This window comes from Melanotaenia boesemani, chromosome 6, assembly GCF_017639745.1.
Source record: "Melanotaenia boesemani isolate fMelBoe1 chromosome 6, fMelBoe1.pri, whole genome shotgun sequence".
Taxonomy (NCBI): domain Eukaryota; kingdom Metazoa; phylum Chordata; class Actinopteri; order Atheriniformes; family Melanotaeniidae; genus Melanotaenia; species Melanotaenia boesemani.
In genome coordinates this window covers 33,588,416-33,607,445 of record NC_055687.1, presented here as the reverse complement: position 1 = coordinate 33,607,445, position 19,030 = coordinate 33,588,416, and the positions used below count along the sequence as shown (strand labels likewise).

The following is a 19,030-nucleotide window of genomic DNA, read 5'->3' as shown; positions in this document are numbered from 1 at the left end:
TTTTTGTCAAGGTTTTCTTTCAAAATAAGAGTTACATGATGGAATAACTTTGTCGCACTGTGTAGCTATTTCCTACTTCCTGGTTCCCTAACCAATCATATGCGACTCCCCACGGTTGCCAAACAACGCATCGTTTGGTAATTTATGTCGCCAAACGAGCAGAAGTGTGCAGGTATGGAAGCTAGTAAAAGAAGCGTACCAGAAATAGTTTCAGAAAAACCTAAAAAGCCTCGGCATCCTGCAAAAAAGCAAACAACCAAAAACGGAATAAAACGAGGATCTATACTGGAGAATCTTTTAAAAGGTGGGACTCTCTCCGTGTTTTTCTCTTTCGACTGCAGTTCTGATTTGAAACACTTGGTGTCAATGCCACTTATTTTGCCTTTAAAGGAGAATGCAAGACGTCCTTGTCATTTAAAGGGTCCAAACTATGTACATGCAGCACAACTGCTACTAAATTTCATTTCATTTCATTTCATTTATTCATACACATCCATATTCACATTCACATGTTCTACACCTTTTCATATGGCTTAGCCAGGATCGTGTATAAATCAGGTCTCCTTAGGAAGCTACCTAAAGCTTATAAGCAGGAACCTGTATACATAATGACAATTTTAAGAAGAAAAAGAAGGAGAGAAAAATCATACAACATTAATGTACCGACAACAATAGTATTACATACTAAACACGCACACACACAAAAAAAAAAAAAAAAAAACAATTTCCCTAGGGCTAGAGAGTTTACAGCTTAGGTATTGGAATGTTTGTATGAATTGATTAGAATGGTTTTTAACATCTTTTTAAAGGTGGAGATGGATTTTAACACTTTCAACTTGTCGTCGAGCTCATTCCAAATCTGAGGGCCCCTGCATACAATGCTCAGGCTGGTGCTAGCGAGTCTTCTTTTTTTACCACTGATGAGATATTTGTTCCTGGTATCATGAGTATGGGCTGGGGCCCAGATTGGAATGAGCTCTGACAGCCTATTATTCATATTATTCACAATTTGGAACATTATACATGCATTTTGAAATGTATTTAGCTCCTTAAGTCGAAGAAGATGTAAGCGAGAAAATAGGGGGTGGCTGGGGGCATTAAAACTGGACCAAGACATGACTCGTACCATCTTCTTTTGTAGGGCTTCTAGTTTCTTTAGGTGACTGGGAAATGTGTTACACCATATGACATTACAGTAATTAATATGGGGCTCAAACAGGGTCTTGTACAGGGTGAGGAGTGCAGTTAAAGGAAGGTAGTGTCTTATTTTGAAGAGCAGACCGACATATTTGGATAGTGTTGATATCAGGTGGTCAATATGGCTTTTGAAGTTAAGAGACTTGTCAATTAGAACCCCCAAGAACTTTGTAGAACTGACTTGTAATAAATTCTCATCGTTTACTTTCAGACAGATCCTGATTGTGTCAATTACTTTTTTATTTGATCTGAATACAATGTAGTTTGTTTTGCTGATGTTAAGGGAAAGTTTATTACACCTGAACCAGTTATCTATTTTATTTAATTCAGCATTTAAAAGAGTCTGTAGGTCTATTGAGTTTTTATGTGAAAGAAACAAGTTAGTATCATCAGCAAACATAATCTTATGTAATATTTCGGATGAATTTACAAAGTCATTAATGTAGATAAGAAAGAGCAGTGGGCCCAGAATTGAACCCTGGGGGACCCCATATTTAATTTCCTTATTTATTGAAATATGATTATTAATGCTAACATATTGTTGTCGATTAAATAGGTAACTTCTAAACCAGTTGTGTGGTGTTCCTCTAATGCCATAATGATGCATCTTCCTCAGTAGTATATCATGGTCGATGGTATTGAATGCCTTGGATAAGTCCAGAAAAATGCCAAATTATAAGCGTGGTCTGTGGTAATACAGACTAGTTTCTTTCCAGAAGGTCCCCGTGGCTATTGTTTGTCTCAGACCAGCAGCTATGCCCAAGTTGATCTGGAAAAAATTAGTGTGGAGGTATTTCGTTTTCACGTTGAAATCCGCATCAATAAAGTGTAGCATGACATTTATATACAGCTCTATGGTGCAGCTTGACCACAGGTCCGTAGCGGTGGCGAAACACTGGACTGTAGCCACGTCCTTTACAACACACTCACCACACTCATCATACAGGGCAGGAGAGACGCTCCACTAACATGCTGTTGAGATGGCAGTGATACTGTTTGTCCAAAGTGTTTCTTAAATCCCGGGTTGTTCACTGTGTTAATTGAAAAAAAATTTATTTGGTTCGAGCCTTGGCTAGGGGGAGGTTCGAACCTGGGGGACGGTTGCCTTTTTGTGTGGAGTTTGCATGTTCAGCACAATGAATTCTGGGAGAAAAGAGGCCACGAAGGATGCATCACCAACAGCCTTCGTTTGGAGCCAAACGAAGTACGGATTTGAAGGGTGGATTTGGAGGGTCCTTCAAATTCTGTGAATTGGGACAGTACTTTGTGCACCATGATGGCATATGTGGCCGACGAATCCGCACTTCGAAGTGTGCAGACCCTGAATTGGGACACACCTATAGACTGTATATAAAAGATGGACGGAGCCTCCGTGACGTCACCCATAGGTTTCTAAAGAGCAAAAGTGACGCTCGTTGGGCGATTCCTATGACTTTATGAAACTTTATTGTCATTGCAACAGCTGCAACAAATAAAATTTCCAGTACTAACCCGTCCAAGAGTAGACAACAACAACATATAAACGACTAATGTCCTTCCTTCTTTTCTTTGATCCTGAAGTTCTGACTGAACACATGTTAGTCGTTATTAACTTAGCTTAGTTCTTAGCTAGCGCTAGCTCTTTGAACAAAGTGAGTGACAGCCAATCATGTCAACAAGAAACAAAAGAGCAGAGCCAATCAGAACTTTTTAAATTTAGAAGACGTGAGTAGCTGATATGAGTCAGGACATGTCTCTACAATTCTTCACCCATGGAGCTTTACTAAACGTCTTAAATTATCACTTGGTGTCAGGTTTTCAGCACCTGGAACACCAGAAGCTCAAAACAAGAGTCAATAACAGAATCAGCAGTTTGAGTTTTTAATGAGCACAACCCACATACTTAACTCTGCTGCACATCCCACAAATGCATTTAACTTACAAATGTGGCTCCATTTAAAAGGGAAATGAACAGGTTTTCCAACAGTATTAGATTAATTACCAAGAAATATGGTTACAACAAAGGAATAATCCACCAAACACATTCAATTCCTTTATTTTTGTGCTAAATTTAAATATGGCCATGTCCTGCCCAACTTCTCCTCCCCTTCTTTTCTCATCTTGATGTGAGGAGCCTTTCAAATGGCCCATTTATGCTCGACACAGACCGATATGCAGAAGACAGGCAGTTTTGTCATACATGGCCACCCTCATCCTTCCATGTGTCTTTTACGTTTCCATGGGTAATAAGTCAGTTCATCCACAAGTCGACAGTGCCGAGTTCAGAGTTAACTTCAGCATTTTTTTGTTTTTTAAACATGTCCTGTCCAGCATCATAGCAAGCAAAATCATAATCGTGTTGCTGTATTGTGCTGAACAAATTTGCTCTGCCAAGGGGAGGCCTATCCTCTTGATAGTCTGATTCATTTATTTATTTATTTACTTTGAATCATGGAATCTATGTAATCTTGCTGGACCTGACCGGAGGGGACAGAAAAAGATGGAAAATAGCAAAAAGAGCAAAAGGGAAAGAAAAGAGACAAAAACATCACAGACAGAAGGCAAAGACCCTTCAATCCACACCATCACCAGACAACAAACTGTTACACCTGTACATGAACACACCAGAAAATTTCCTACAACTTTTACAAAAAACAAAAAAACAGAGCTGCTAGCTGCTAGAGTTCTTAAATAATGACCAAATAAAAAAAAAATATCATGAAAGTAGCACAACAGCGACCAGATACTAACTCACAGAAAGAAAGAAAAAAAGATCTCTTAGTATAAAAAACCACTGGACAACTCAGTGACTGTGTCAGCATGCAGAGCATGAGGAATAAGTAGTGATCAGTGATGAAGAGTGGTGAGTGAGATCATGTAAATGCGACCACGCCTCCACGGAGGTCAGAGGCAGACCAGGGCAGCCCAGAGACCTGGGCCCTCAGCAGCATCCGCGGAGCACTAACCCAAGCTACCCCACCACGAAGACGACTCCAGCCCCACCCGAAGGGCGCCAGAGGAGAGCCCCAGCAAGAGCCCCCCACGGTCTTGGGGCACAGGTCCCAGTGGGCCAAGATCTGGAGCCGCCGGCCAGGCCAGGGACCAGCCACCCAGGGCGGCCCGAGCGAAGGGCTCAGGGCTCCAGGGGCCCCTTTGTCTGTGTCTTCTTCTTCGGGTGCTTTGTATTTGGCTTTTCTGCGTCATCTTCTTTCTGTTCCTCGTCTTCTTCTCTGGTTTGTTCCTTTCGCTGGTTGCATGTTAGCTCAACACTGCCCCCGCAATTTCTGGAGGTATTGCCTCGTCTTCAGTATTAAGCGACAAATAATTAGGAGCCCTGAAAACGGACAAATTATGCACATACCCGATGCAGAAGATGGACGAAACTGTCCATCAGTCTGTCAATCTGTCCTCTGCATCGTGCATAAATGGGCCCTTAATCATTACCCAATAAGTCAATACTGAATTGCAATCCAACGTGTGATTTACACCCCCCACAAGTTAGGCTTAATTAACTTCAGACACATCTTTAATTGGCCAACAGTGCTGGAGGAAAGGAAGTTCCTCTCACTCAGCTAACAGCATCTTATTTATCTCTGGTGATATAAATCCCTGGTAGTGACTCAGCGTCAACAACAGTTTATGTGAAATCTTCATTTAGGAAGCTCTGTCTCACTGCTCCAAAACGACCAATAATGATTCCTCTGTCAACACAAAGATGCCTGAAATACACCAGAAGCTCCTGAGAAAGCAGACACACTTCTGTATAACATATCTCTCTCTCTCTCTCTCACACACACACACACACACACACACACACACACACAAGCGGGAAACGTCTTCAGTCTAGACATGTGGGCAGAATAATGGCAGAGGTAGGTGACAGAGTAAAAATGGAGGGACAGGGACAGAACCAGAGGTAATGAGTATAAAAAAGAGGACAGAAACAAACAGAGGAAGAGAAACTGTATGGAACATCAAAGGCAGGTCCTTTAATTCTTTCTTCTGATCTCTCAAATTATTTCATTTCATGCTTCTGGTTTTTCTTTAGAGACAAAGTAATGAAAGGTTTTAGTGGTTTTCCAGAAAACCTACAGGTATCTTTATTTTTTATCTAAGGTTGTAATGGGTTATATATTATAACTGAGTCCAGTTCAGCCCACAGTGTGTTTAATTCACCAAGCACAGGGACCAGATATGCAGCACATGCTTGAAAGTGTTGTGCATAATCTCAGAGAAATGTAGACCTTATAATGCAGAAAATCCACGCACACATTTACAGCAATATCATTTAATAAAGTTCATTGGATCTTAGCTGACACGGGCAGCAGCGTGAAACAAGGTACAACAAAGGAAGCGACTTTGGTCTCAGAGGGCTCGCTGTTTCCTTCAGCACATGGCTGTGAGCTGAAGACCACCACACACTGATCATAAGGAATGCACTGGTGATCGTATAACGCCTTGTAGAAATATGTGTTGAATAATTATTTCATGAAAGATTATAAATTTTGAATTACATGTTAATAAGTGGGGATTTTTAGATGCTGTTTATGTCGTGCTGCATTTTAAGCCACTTCTGCACCAACTGGCTGTTCCGGACAGAAGTGTAAACTGAGGTGATATACAGTATTATGAATCAGTGAGCAGCAAACTCACAGAGTCAAATAGTTTAAGCTTGTCAGGTTATGTGCTAAATTAGCATTTGTATTGAAGATCACAATCCGAAGACACCCTGAAAAGTCTCCAGCTGATCCACAATGTTGCAGCGAGGGTTCTGATAAGAACTAGTAGTACAGATCAGGTTTCTCCAGTTGTAGCTTTTCTTCACTGGCTCTCTGTTAAATCTAGGATAGAATTTAAAATTCTTCTCCTCAAATATAAAGCTCTCCATGACCAGGCTTCATTATATATCTAAGGTCTTATATAGTGTGTCCCAATTCAGGGTCTGCACACTTTGAAGTGCAGATTCATCGGCTACATACGTCATTGTGGTGCACTAAGCACTGTCCCAATTCACAGCATTCAAACAAGCCTCCGAATCCAGCCTTCAAATCTTGAAGTTTTCTGTCCACTGGTTGCAATGTGTTCACATCAGGGCGAAATACCACCCATGTCATGTAACTAAGATGAACAACAACAAAAAGGACCAAGTAGAAACCTGTTTTACAGGAAAGGTAGCTTTAGATAATTTGACTAGATGAGAGGAAAGTATTTTCTTTCATAAACAACATACAAAAGTATGACAATAATAACAACAAAAATATTACAAATAAATACTTAAATAAATATTTAATATAAATTCAATTTACTACATTCTGGAGAAAATTCAGAATGGCAAATAAGAAAGGAAAAACAGTCAACATAAACACCTGACACACACACACACACACATATACATATATGCATATATATATATATATATAATTATTATTATTTTCTTTTTTTTTACTTCTTAACTTGAAGTGACACATGAAGTCAGAAACAGAACAGTTTCTCCAGCCTGGTGGGAGACATGGCTCTGGTTACGTTTAGTTTTTTGCTAGCGGAGTTGTCACAAATGCCCGTCCTACTCTGATTCTGTTTGGCTCTAACATTACAAACCCCTGTGTATTCATGGGCTACTGGTTCCTGTCTTTTATAGCAGCCCTCTGCTTGTGTCCTCCTACCTGTTTCACAGACAAATTGCAAGTCAGCGGTCACGACACAGTCTAGGTGTCACAGGTCGAAACACACCGCTTTATGGGCGGAACGGCAAAACTTGGTGAACATAGTTATCACTAAATCACAGTGAATAATTTAATATATGCTAATATAAAGAATTATTTATTTATGGAAGATTATTTCTGAAAAAGACTTTAATAGCGTTTTGTAATTAAAAGCATAAGTTGGGCTGGATCCAGACTGGAATCCGGACTTTGGGATCCCTGCTTTAGAGCAAACACACCACACACAGTGGTGTCCTGAAGCCTAAAGCAGAGGTGGTCCCTGTTTGTGTTATGCCCTGGAAAAATGTCCTGCCTCGGCACAATGACTCATCCTGATTTAAATATTTTAAAAGAAATTTGACCATTCTTTGAATAACCCACCTCCACACCTGGCATGTATTTGGTGTTGACTAACACCAGGTTACTGGCATGGTCATTTACACAAATTGCCAACTTTTCCATTTAGTTCCCCTAGTAGCCATGGAAAGCAGATTAGCAAGAGTAGTATGCTGCTACAGCATTTGTTTTGTCTCCACCTGTGTATTCTCCAAATGAGTATGTATGAGTATGCATACAGCTCTATAAGATCTGTCCATAAATCTGTGAGAATGAAGCTTTTTCACCCAGTTTCTTCAGTCAGATTGTTTTTCTTAACCTGGCCCGTTAACATTTGCTAGCTTCTTTAAGATTAGCTTGGCTACTTGCTCTTCACGTCTAACATCAAACTTTGGATGCTTCGCTCTCAAATGCACATTCGTGGTAAATTTAGGATATGCTAGCTTTACCAGGCAGAGGTTAGACTGGACCTCAACAAAAGGCTCCACTCAGATGTTTTTATAGATGCTTTGGTTCTGCATGTTTCTTTTACGTGTATTCCATTAGCATTGACTCTCACAGCACCACACACTTTGTACCAGTGCCTAGCAATAGTGAAGCATTTTCCTGTTTTTCCTGGCAGTTAGCAACAGTTTGGTTAATTGTTGCCACCTTGTGTTGAAAGTAACACATTACAATCAGATGCTGGTTAAAACAAGACCATGGCATAAAATTCAATAACCACAACCCATTCCTCATTAGCACTGCTTTATCCAAGTAGCATTGACCACTCTAAGCACTTCTGTGGTGTAAAGCGCATTCACCTGTTCACACACCCTCAAGCTTTGCACTGATGAATGGATCAGAGGCAAAGTTGAGAGCTGCACAAGGACACTTAATCACTACACTGCAAGTGATTTTGACCATTGCCATAAATTTGCTGGTACAATCAGAGTGCTTCAGGGTGCAAGGGTCACAGCACATTGTAGAAAGAGAATGTCATAATCTTGAAGTTCAGGCTTGAAGTCCTTTCAGACTGGGTTATCTAAAGCTATATGAGGGTCCAAACTATAACAAAAAAAAAAAAAAGAACATTTTTCTTTTTGCATTTTCACACTACAACAAAATATGCACCTAGCAAAGTAACAGATTCTCGACTTCTTGCGTGTTAAAGGAACCAGAATGTCTTGACTGGGTTGAACTCCTGGATACTTGGGCTACGATCTCTTGCCACCAACAAACACTGATGGAAAAACTGGAACCTTCTTTTGGTTTCAGCTCACTTTAATGAGGTCGATTCTTGCAGCAGATGCAGCAGACAGAGAAAGAACCAAACCCCGTGTCACTGAGAGATGAAGACAGACAGATATTCACTCAGTCAGACAAACATTTTGACATACAGCAGATGTTGATGTTCACCGATGTTGCTTCATAGTAACACCCCTGCCAACCTGTTGTCATTTTGATTGTGTCTTTGCTTCTGGTACAGCTTTGTGCGGGTCTGTCTGTCAATGTTGATGTGTGCAGGTTTCACCTGCTGGCGGAGACTGTTCATTAAAACAAATTGATGCGCCCACTGAGCAATTGTAATGTATTTTATCCCTCATCATCTACAGACTGCAGACATTTATTTAAACTACAAGGATGCTGTAAAAATAGGAAGATTTCATGTTAAAGAAGCATGTGCCTATGCTGTCATAGATTAACGATTGACCAAATAGACAGCAAACATATAGCTCACGAAGGATAACTGAAAAATTATTAAACTTATGAACACTTAGTTCCCAGGTGTACTTTCGAAGGTTCTCTATGTTGGTTAGTGCTTTAAACAATAACTTTTACAGGTTACTTTAGGTTTGGGAACAGGGTCATACCTCAACACCTACAATTACCTGGTGAGCCGCCTTATACTTGGTTCACTTCCTCAATTCTCTTTGTCTTGATCTCACCCCTACCACCCCTGTCCTCATTCATCATCCAGTCAGCCTTCCCCTCCTTCTCCATCCCTCACTCACTTCAGTCTCCCTCTTTTCTTCATCTAACCTCCCTTTATCTGGCCTTTGGTCCATTTATCCTTCCTCTTTACTCCTTACAGCCTCTCTACCTTTCCTCTTTTCCTCTTTGTGTTCTTTCTTCTCAGGTGCCATCTAAAAATCCAGGGCAGCTGACATCCTGAGATGGTACCTCCATCCTGAATCTCATCCACCCAGCATGTTATCGTAACGCCCCAGATGATGCGCCTCATCAACCTTACCCTTTAAACCTTCAATAAATCAGTAAAGTCATTGTCTTGGCGTGGTCCTTGCTCGTAAACACACATCTACATGACAAAGTGTTTTGCAGCCACATGAGGGCAGCCTCTAAAAAATATGTGCTGACAGTCTAAGCCGTGGGCTGCTCACGGAGCTGTGATGTCATCGACTTCACATGACAATGAAACTGGTATCAATAGTAAAACATGGAATATTGTGGAATTTGCTTGAATGTGGGTGTGATCTGTGCAGTGTTGTGCTAATTACTGAAAAAATAACTAGTTACAGTTTCTAGTTACTTTGTTGATTATTTACCCCAAAAGTAAATGTGTTACCATTAAAAGTACCTTTTTAGTTACTTCTGTAAAAGAACATTCTTAATAATTATACCATTAAATTCTTATAACTTAACTACAGTGTTGTACGAAAATTTAAAACTAACGTAAACAAAAGTAATTTTTCAACACGTATTAATTTAAGTCAGGCCAGCAGATTATTTAAAAAAAATAAATACATAGAAAAGTGATATAGGAGATCACAATACCACCATACTAATATAAAATATGTTTTCTACATACTTTTATGGGACTAATTGTTTTATTATCATTAAAAAAAAAACATAATTTTAAAACATTTTATTTTCTTATTTGTATATTTTACTATCATTTCCAAAAACATTTCTTTCAAGTATGTATGTTCAAGAGTTTTATACACATTTCATATTGCACATACTGCACTGCACAATAATGTGATTTTCCCTTGAGATACCAGAAGTATCTGCATTAACACTGATTTAGATGAAAAAGAACCATAAACTAACGATATGATTAAAGGAAAAACGTTGGTATTGGCTATTGCCAGTAAATAATGTCCCATCAGATGTCGTCTGAGCTTTTCACCTGTCCTTGATTATTTGTTGTTTTTCAGGTGCTTTGTCCTCCTTGCTATGAAGTTAGTTGTTTTCAGCCTCTACTGACTGAAGCTTTCAGTCAGTCAGCATTGAATCAAAGCGAATAATCATCTTTGACAGATATATGTTATTAGGACTTGAGGATTGGACGTCTGTCTGCCTCTGTTAAAAATACCCATTACTCTTCACTGCAGACAGAAGGTAGAGTGATGAACTGCATCATGTATAAAGTTGAGAGAGACCCTCAAGTTACAGTAAAGCAAAAAAATGTGATGTCATGAACAAATTGGATAGAAGACGGCCTGCAGTTGAGCTCACAAGAATGTGGTGGGGGGAGAATTCCCACTTATTTGGAAAAATGAATTTCAGACCCTGGCACAGTAGTCTTCTGTCTGATTACATGCACTATTATCTGTGATCTCCACTGTCTGTGAGTAGCTGTACTGTAGTAAATAAACTCCCATATTTAGAGAAAAATGCATAGCAGATGGATGTTTATTGATTTAACATGACAGACTACAAAGAGAAAATGCTGAAAGAGTACGAGCTGGAGCTTTGCTCCCAGATGAAGGCCAGCTTATAGCTTGTATGCACAATTTAACCCAGCTTATCTCTACAGGCTTTGCATTGCTCCAACAGCCACACAAGCATTTATATATTTAAATGTCTAAAAGATTTACATTAACAACACAACAGGTTCTGGTTAATGTTAAAGTCATTACTTCATCCGACCACCTCCAAGCAAGCAAAATAAAGCTGTGGTGGTGTGTTACAGGAGGTGAGATAAGGGTGAGAGACGTGGTGAGGGCGGGAGAGACAGAGAGGGAGCTGAGAGGACGACAGTGCTGCATTGCAGCAGCAGAGCCAACGAACGGTACAACTTTGTGAAGCAGGGGCCCCGTTTTTGTTGTGACGATCCAATCTGAGCGGTAACTTAAAGATTCCCTTCCTTTGAAGATAATCATGTATGACCCAAGCGGAGGAAAAAGGGCACTTAGTCAGACACGTTATGACCCCTTTATCAGCCTTTAAGTCTGCGGTCGTATCTCAAGTTCATTTATCTTTGGCTTCACTCTGAAGGATAATAATGGTCGGGGCAGTAGGGGAACCAGGAGACCTGCATTTATGTGCTTTATGGGCTATCTGTCGCTCCGAGTGCTGTGTTTGCTTTCACTGGCGATGAAATCTGTTTTAATCTTGTCGAGGCGTTTGGAGAGTTGGAGCTCAAGATGATTATGTTGTAAACTTTGTCAAAGTGTGACAGATGAGAAAGTAAAAACAGAGACTCAAGGTTATATGAGCAAAGATGAAAATAAAGGAGTTTATTTTAGAGGACACTAACTCTTTAGCCTGTATTTGTCCAGACATTAACTCCGTTATTTTGTGATGTAATGCTGAAGCATGCAGCAGGACGTGTGGTTTGCTCCCATGTGGTCTGAAAAACAGAACCAAAAACAGCTATTTTCTAAAAATACAAGTCAAATCTTAGTGTTCTCCTTAATCTAGAATAAACTTGGTGCTGCATTGCTGAGAGACAGAGAAGGAGACAGAGAGGGCGGTGGGGAAGGGCATCGCTGTGGGGACACGGCTGCATCCAGTCAGCCAGTCATTCAGCCAGCCAGCACAAACAGACAGTCAGTTGTCAGGCTACGGTTGTCAGTCAGTGCTGCTGCTGCAGAGTGGCGCAGTGCCACACTCTCTCTCCCTGTCTGTGCACTTCTCTCCATGCTCGCTCGCTCTTTCCTCCTAACATCCATCCTTATTCTCCTCGTGCCCTTATGCTGTCCTAAAACTCTCCACCGCTTTAATTTTCTACACTCTCGTCCTCCATCTTTTTTTCCCTCCCAGTATTCATATCCTTTCCTTTTCTTGTTGCTGCTCTCCTCCCTCTTCTACATTTGCACTCCTCCTTTTTCAGTAGATCTTCTTTCATCTTTTTGCCTCATTTTTCTCATTGCTATTCTGTCCTTGTCAGCCTTCCAGTTCTGGTCAAAACTTCTCGTCTCCTCCCGTCTCAGTTTCATTTGTCCACTTTGTTTTTTTCCTGAGGCCTGAATATTCACCTGAATGTCATCCGAGTCTCATTTCAGGGATTTGGTCATTTCTAACGTCTGATAACATCATATCTGCTTATTGACATATGTGGCCACTTTAGCTTGTTTCTGTTTTACTTATTTCTCCACTGAAATCATAAACTGGATGGATGTCGATGAACTCACAGTGTTAATAAAGATCTCAGTCTTTCATACAGTATCTTATATTCACTTAATTGTATGTATCTGTGCTAATAAATTATTCAGTCAAGTGATAAGTTAATAAAAAATAAAATGAAAAACAGGCTGCACGGTGGTGGTTAGCATCGTGGCCCCACAGCAAGAAGGTAGCTGGTTCGAGTTTGCTGGTGGAGGTTCGAATAAAATATTACAATATAATTAACAACATAAAATATCAATACAGACCTTTGCTTCATTTTGAAATATATTCAGTTCAAAAAGAAAAAGATGGCGGCTTCACACACACACACAGTGCAGACTGCTCTCACAAATGGTCCTTATGATTTCCTACAAAAAGCAGTGCATGAATATTTGTACATAATCCTTCAAAATTTTGACCAAGTCAGTGTCCAAGTTATTGAAGGCGTTCTGTCGCCCTGTTTGCAGCACTTTTCTGGCTCAGAAACGGCAACGAAAAAGGCAGAAAAACTTTTTCATTTCTTTATCATAATTTTACTGAATTAACAATGAAAGTTTTGTTCTTTAGTTTTGTGTGTTTTTTACATCATAAGATCATTTTAAATGAAACCCACTGACTGTTTCATTTACAAAAATGAAAAGATAATTTTATCCTCCTGAATCAATTCACTGCTAAAATTGGTAATAAGAAGAAGTACAGTCACACTGCGGACACCTAATGAGGCGCTCGACATTGGACAGGCTGCCGATTCAGACCTTCTCATTGGGCTGAATAAACATTATCAGTGGTTAACAGCCCATTCATATGGGGCAGTGGACTGTTATCATTTTTCCATATCACTGATCAGCAGCATTGATCCAGGAAGATTCCCAATCCCATCCGACTGGATACCAGTCCGCCGACAGACCTCAAATCCTCAGCATTACGTCGTATTTTCAGGAAATCCAACATAAATTCATGACATTTAAACTGTGACTACAGCCATGAAAAGGCTGCTTCTCATTCCTGTTGTTGCTATGGACGCGACTGTGGTTGCAATGGATACTGCTACGCGTGGCATGTTCCAGTTCTGTTTTTACCGTCTGCTGACAATGGCCTGCGTTCCATTACAAATTAGCATTGGGCCACGGCATTAGGAGTTTATAGGTTTTGTCTATTTATATGTATATTTTAGGAATACACAGGAGTTTTTGGTTATTTTAACGATTACCATATTACTATTTAAACACCATCAATATGGGATTACACAGGTCTTTAAAGACCACGTCCCTCACAAAATCCTGTTTTTTTGCTGCCTTTTATCAAAACAACTGTTTTTTTCACACTGGAACTTTTATTTCCTGCATTTTATCTACTTTATTTAGCTATTTTTTGTTTTAATTCTATTTCTTTGATTTCATTTTAAAGTTTGTTCTTGATGCACTTTTATTGCTTTCTGCACCCCGCTGTGATGCTTTTAATGTTTTATGAGCTATACAAATAAGCTTGGCTTTCCTTTACTTTCATTTATTAAATCAAACTGGATGCAGCGGAGCATCATTGAATTACTTGTGCACCTTCTGTAAATAGTTTTTAGATTCCAGTTCAATAAAACTTTTGTCATTTTAATTATTTATTTATTATTTTAACATTAATTCCTAAGAGTTGTTAAAATGGTAGCCTATGGATGCGTAGATACGATAATCTGTGATGTAACCCTGACTCTGAACATGGGCTGAGTGCTGACCCTAAATCCAGCATTTTAGGCCTTCTTTAATCTTAGGAATGTTCTAGATTGTGAATAATATAATAATGTGTTGGCATCGCTGGTGTATGAATGTGTGGATGAATGTTCGGTGATGGTCGGAGAGGCCGTAGGCGCAGACTGGCAGCCACGTTTCCGTCAGCTTGCCCCAGGGCAGCTGTGGCTACACACGTAGCTTACCATCACCAGGTATGAGTGAGGAGTGGATGAATAATGGATTCACACAATGTAAAGCGCTTTGGGTGCCTTGAAAAGCGCTATATAAATCTAATCCATTATTATTATTATTTATTAACTCAAAAGGTGACTCCTTTTGGCATATACTTTCCAAAAACATTTAAGGAAAAATGAAAAAAAAGCTTTGTTTTCTATGCCAGGGGCCTTATTTATCGTAGGATAAAAAAAAATAGTCAACTTTTGGGATTTACGAAAACCAAACTTGATGGGAAAATGTTCCAACCTTCACGGCAACTAAAATCAAGGAAATGATGTGAAATGTGAGACATTTGTACACAATCCACTATTACCTTTCACAACACGTTAGATATTAAAATTGTTTGCAGAAATAAATAAAGACACACATTCGATATTAATACTTCTAAGAGCCACACTCAGTGAGAAAAAACAGGATTTTCAGTAAAAAAGGGAGATGATATTAATAAGAAATTCAACCACTAAAATATGTTCTGTCATTGTGAAACAAAATTTATATGTTATAAAACACAGTCAGCTAAATAAGGTGACAGTCTGCTGCCAGCATGTAGCATCAGTGTGAAAAGTAGCTTTGGTCCTTCAGTCCAGCAGAGCGGGACGCAGACTGGAGGCTGGAGGTCTAGAAGTGATGCTACACTAATGAAACACACAAGAGGTGGATTTCCTTTTGTTTATTTATTCTTACACAAAGCTGTTTTTAATTGTTGTCCCAATTTCTGTCCAGAGGGTCTTTATTACCCACAATTCCTTGTCCACCTGGTTGATAGTGGTGATGGTGTCCCTCTGCACCGCCCACCCAGTTGGAACACCCAGCAACTAGAAAGAAATATTATTTAACACTAAATAAACTGCTGCCAATGTCAGATGTAGCTGTACATGTTTATTTCATAAATTAAAACAAATGACTAAATTACCGGCATCATTACTGTCATTTAGCAGACGCTTTTCTCCAAAGCAAATTATCCCTGTGAGATTTGAACTTTCCTCCGCCGGTAAAATGTGAAGCTTATGCGGAAATGCAAAAAAATTGCAGTTCACCCCTCATCCACTAGGGGCTGGCTCTAAAACAGAGTCAATCCCCATAGACTGTTAAAAAGACCAACTTCACAGCAGAAATAAACATGTTTAAAGCTTGGTACAAAAAGGAGCCCTCTGCGCCGGGGGTTGTGCCTGCGGGGGCACCTTCCACAGTACTGGTATCCGTGTAGGTGCCCTGGTCGCTGTGGTCTGGTCGACCCCTGACCCCTAACCCTCAGGTTACAAGTGTGGTGTTGTGAGATTAGGTACTAATGGAGCATCTCAAAGATGATAGCTAAAGACATTCTAGCTTCACTTGTTGAAGGTAAAATTTTCAGATTGATGGAATTAGCTGAGTTTGAGTTTACAGCCCCATTACGAAAAAACTTTCAGTATCAGACTGAAGAAACTGATGATACTGAATTACATAACCTTCAAACGTCATCATCCACTCAACTGGAAAACACACCGAGCGTAATTCCCAGACATTTCTAATGGTGTTTTTGCTTGAACTGCACATCCTTACAAGATTTTTTCTCTCCATATCGTGATGATGATCCCATTCCTAATATTGAGGAACAGTAATTGAGGAAGACTGAAATCAAATCACAATTATTTTTCAGAAATTAAGCCTAAAACTTTAGTATGTGAAACATCAACCATGGCACTTCATGTGATGCATTTAAAGCTGATTATTCATTTTTCTTTGGAAAGTCTGCTCTTAGACAGCGTCCAGCTGTTGGCAGTGTCTGCTGAAGCTGTTGCTGGAAATAGTTTCTGTTCAGTTCCTGCTGTGGTTTAATCTCATGTGTGGTGTCTATGTTCAGCTTTCACTTGTAAATCTTTGAGACAGATAACCTTTCAGTAGCTGCATAGAAAATAAGTGGTTGTCCTTTTGGATTGTTATTAGTTAATCTGTCATCATAGTTTTTAACTGACCCAAAACAGAAAGTACAGGTTAAGGTTTATGTCAGAGCTGTCGATTCTTGCAACCTCCTTTTCCTTCTTTATCCTATAATCTTTTTCTTTCTCCTGAAACCAATCCTCTCATGTTTTCACAAAACCCATCTGTCCACTACTCCTTCATTCCTCCTCATAGAGCTAAAAAAACCTGTTTGCCAGCTTGACTCAGACCTCGTCATTCTGTCCTCTTGCTTGCCTTTCCATTCCCTGTTTTCTAATCTCATGTCTCTTCACTGACTTTCTTTTTTTTCCTTGGATGTGCTCTCATCTCGTTTGCTGAAACACTTTGGTTTCTCCTCACCCAGGGCAGGGATCAACTACAGCCCATTTCACACATGACAGGGTGTGCTGCATGCCAGTGATGTATGTGTGCTGGTGGAGGTGGCACTACCGATGGGTAGCAGCGAAGAGAGGGCAAAAAGCAGGTAGTGCTGCATGTGGGTGTGTCTCATCATGACCAGGAATTTATCTGAATGTCAATGTCCTTCACCAAATAAGTGCATTAAGATTCTGCTCATACATTCAGAAATATTCTTAATGAAAAAAAAAGGGATCAGGAATTGTACCATCCCTTCAGACCAAATTTAAACGCCCGACAGAGCAGGCAGCTAGCCGTGTGCTCATTTACCCCATGCCTGCAAGAAACAGGGAAAGGAGAGTAAGGAGGCGTGAAGGCGTATGAGAGGGAATTCTGAGAGGAAGAAAAGTAAAAGGAAAAGAATTACATTCCTTAGAGAGAGCAGGAGGTGAAGACGGAGTGGGAGAGACAGGTTACACCACTCAATCACGCATGAATCAAATGGATCTGCTCTGCTACAGGGCAAGAAAAAAGTCTTTGTAGGAGAGCAGCGTCAGTATTTTAAAGAAATATGAAAGCGACTGTGGGCGACTGTAAGATGTTTGTCTGTAACAAGTGTGTAAAAAGTACAGTGTTGAATCTGAAGATTGATGTTGCTCCTTTGTCGAGTGCAAAGATAAACTCTTTGTGTTACAGCCTAAAGACACATGGAGAGGAGCAAGAACTGATTTGACAGTGCCAAGAATTCATTAAGGTCTTTGTAAAGTGGAGAAGTCCTTGAACTTGAGCTGCACTGCACAACCAAACTATCTGAAAAAACTGGAGTTCTGTAAACGATGAAGCTGGTAGTGAATGTCTCCACGAGACATGAAAACATTGACTTCAGGCAAACAACAACCAAGACCTCAAGGCTTTTAAATTGTTAAAAAAAAAACAATACACCTATTTCTGCACACGTTACAACTTTTTCTTTTGAAAATAGACTATAGCTTCAAGACATAAGAGTCTTGTGTCATATAACTGTTACCTGTTGATGCGTCATTACTTGTAGTCATTACATGTCAGCCACTTAATGCAGTCAAGGAGACAGGGTCAAGACGACTGTGAAGATCAAACTGGCCAACAAATGAGGAAGAAATGGGTTTTTTGTGACTTTGAACGTGGCATGCTTGTTGGTCTGAGTATTTTCATAAACTGCTTATCTACTGAGATTTTCACACACAAACCTTCTCTAAAGTTTACAGAGTCTGAAGAAGATAAAATATCCAGTGAGCAGCAGTTTTCTGGACCAGAATGTCCAGATGTCAGAGGAGGATGGGCAGACTGGTTGGAGATGATAGAAAGACAACAGGAAGTCAGATTAGCACTGGTTCCAACCAACCCACCAACAAACCCACCCACATTAAAAATGACATACTCCACTCAATGTTTTCCAGAGGTCTTGATGTCTCAGTTACAGATATTTTTGAGGTGGACATATCTGACCATTTCTACATATTATCAGAAGTAACTGCTCCCCCGTCATCACCAATAATAATCCAACAATCAATACCTATTAGGTCAGATGCAGCTGATATATTCATTATTAAGTTTATTAAGAACACATTACCAACACGTCCATCATGTGATGCAATGACAAATTACTTATGTGCAACTTTATCTGAAATGATTAACATTTCTCCATTAAAAACTGTAAATATCTGTGATCAAAAAAAGCACCTTGGAGAAACAGTGAAAAGTTAAGGATGGTAAAAAGAATCTGCTGGACAGCTGAAAAGACATATAGAAATAATAATTATTCAAATGCATCTAGAAATCTATAATGAGGAAATGCAATTAGCCAGGCAATCCTACATTTCCCAATTAATAAACAATAATTAGTTTAATTCAGGCTTTTTATTCTCTTCTTCTGATAGGCTAATTAAGCCTTCCAAATCATCACCAACTGAATTTTTTTCCACATCCCAATGTAATGAATTTTCTACCTTTTTCCTGAAAAAGTCTTCAATATTAGAAATAATTTGTTGGTTTTCTGGAGTAACCCATTAATCCCCATCGCACACCTATTGCTGCAAGCTCAATGTTCTCATTCTCGTGATTTAGAAAACGTTATTCACCAGCTGAAATTTTGTACCTCTTCTCTTGATCCCATGTCCACCAAACTCTGAGAAACTGTTACATGCATTCATATCGAGCTGACTGGATTACTCTAATGCCCTTTTTGCAGGATTATCCAAAGAATCAACT

At 39.7% G+C, this 19,030-nt stretch overlaps 2 long non-coding RNA genes across 4 annotated transcripts in view; one reads left to right on the top strand and one right to left on the bottom strand.

Moving 5' to 3' along the window:
* LOC121642434 overlaps nt 1–19,030 on the bottom strand; it is a 190,544-nt gene that overhangs the window by 134,103 nt on the left and 37,411 nt on the right. The window contains exon 1 of one of the 3 annotated variants that reach the window (XR_006010882.1): nt 8,477–8,541. The exons of the other annotated variants lie outside the window; for them this stretch is intronic. This is a non-coding gene — a long non-coding RNA (uncharacterized LOC121642434). Of the gene's footprint in view, nt 1–8,476; nt 8,542–19,030 lie in introns of those variants that run through there. 3 annotated transcript variants of the gene reach the window in all.
* On the top strand, nt 510–17,704 carry LOC121642435. The gene is made up of 3 exons (XR_006010883.1): nt 510–938; nt 5,136–5,140; nt 17,694–17,704. It is a non-coding gene; the product is annotated as an uncharacterized LOC121642435 (long non-coding RNA).